A 1,801-nucleotide genomic window follows, 5' to 3' on the forward strand; every position below is an offset into this window, starting at 1 on the left:
AGCGGGAGCCGTGAGGGGGAAGCCGGCGGAGGGAACCGTGGGAATGGCTGCTTCTCAAATAAGGGGGGGCCGCGGCGGGAGCTGCGGGTGGCCGAGATGTGTTTAAGTGGTCAGGGGCCTGCCTAAGGGGAACTCACCAATTTTGGAGTCTGGTGTTGTATGCAGAAAACTGGGCATCCAGGTAAATGGAAGGTGAGCCTGTATCTGTGGGCGCAGGAGCCATTGGATGGGATTCCACTTGCTTAGTCAGCGGAAAAAACCCATCCTGGTTCTTTCGGCACCAGATGTTAGGCAGATGTTAGGAGGCTGGGAATTCCTGTAGCGGGAGAGAAAGGTGGCTTTATACCTTACATACATAATTATTCATAATAGTGAATAATTACCAAACCACTAAAATGTTCTTCAATTGATTAATAAATAAATGTGTTGTATATTCATAAAATGGAATATTATTCATCCCAAAAATGAGTGAAGTGCTGATAAATGCTATTTCAAAATTTATGCTACTTGAAAGAAACCAGATATAAGCTAAAATACAGAAGACTACATTTAATACAATTAATTAATCTCAATAAAGTGGCCATTAAGTCAAAGTGGATAAAAACCACTGTGTATGCGCATCCACTATGTACTCCAAACATATATTGTTTTTAGTGAAACTAAATATAGTTGCTGTCCTTGGATATTTCAAGTACCATATTTACACACAAAGAGAATTATTAGAGACTTAGAAGCGGAGTCTGGTTTAGAATAACTTCTAAAAGGTGAATTATTTGGTCTTGATTTCTCTTCTAAAAAAACAGGAACTTCCTGTCTGTGTCCCTGCTGCTTCTGTTGGAAGGGTGTGTATTTCTTCCTATAAAATACTCATGTCTAATTAAGATGCAGATCTGGAGGTATCAAAGGCTCTTTTCTTGAAATCTGGATTGCATTTCTGAGAAAGGTTATTGCTGGTTTTTCTTTGGAATTGTTTTCTGTCATTAAAATAAAAGAAATAAGACTGGGGATGTAGCTCAGCTGGTAGAGTGCTTGCCTTACAAGCACAGGGCCCTGGGTTCAATCCCTAGCACCCCCGCACCCCATAAAAGAAAAAAACAAAAACCGATTGCTTCTCTAATGGTGGTCAGGACTATCAGTGGCATGTTTTGCATACTTGCCTCTGAGCCCCTGAGCATCAGATTTTCATACTGCTGCATTATTGTTTCTATTCGTTTGCTCAGTGTTTACTAATTTTGTCCACCATACCTTATTTTAATCCAAGTCTTAAGATTAAGCACAGCTGCCATTGACCGGAATGGGTTTTTTTTTGCTTTTTTGTTTGTTTTTTTTTTTTTTGTTTTTGTTTTTATTTTTTTTTTTAGGTCATGTAGGTAAAACAGGGAATATAAAGGAGAATCATGTTTCAACCTTTTCAGAGGAAGTGCCATCCAACACGTCAAAATTTTATTTAATTGATATAAACCCAAGAGTTGTCGGTCAGGTGTGTTTGGTAGAAACCTTCTCTGGTGTTGAAGAGAATTTCCTGCTGAATAGAATTTGACATTTTAATAAAAGGAAGTATGTCATTATGCTGCAGCCAGCATGCCTGGCTAGAAACAACCAACCATGCCAGGAAGATTATAAAACTCTTCCTTCTGCCCTTTAACTTGAATCCAGTCATCAAAAGATTGATTTAGCTCTGAAACTTAATTTGCAGCTTTAATTTTATTATTTTCCAAAACCAGTTAGATCTTATAAATCTATTGGATCAGCTGCAGCTGTGTCTCAGCTTGCCTTCTGGGAGATAGCTTATGCCTTAGTT

General features: G+C 38.8%; 1 non-coding gene across 1 annotated transcript; it reads left to right on the forward strand.

Moving 5' to 3' along the window:
* The first annotated feature begins 1,002 nt into the window (after positions 1-1,002).
* On the forward strand, positions 1,003-1,075 carry Trnav-uac (transfer RNA valine (anticodon UAC)). The gene has a single exon. It is a non-coding gene; the product is annotated as a tRNA-Val (tRNA).
* Positions 1,076-1,801: the final 726 nt, after the last annotated feature.

The sequence above is a fragment of the Sciurus carolinensis genome, chromosome X, assembly GCF_902686445.1.
Source record: "Sciurus carolinensis chromosome X, mSciCar1.2, whole genome shotgun sequence".
In the NCBI taxonomy this organism is placed as follows: domain Eukaryota; kingdom Metazoa; phylum Chordata; class Mammalia; order Rodentia; family Sciuridae; genus Sciurus; species Sciurus carolinensis.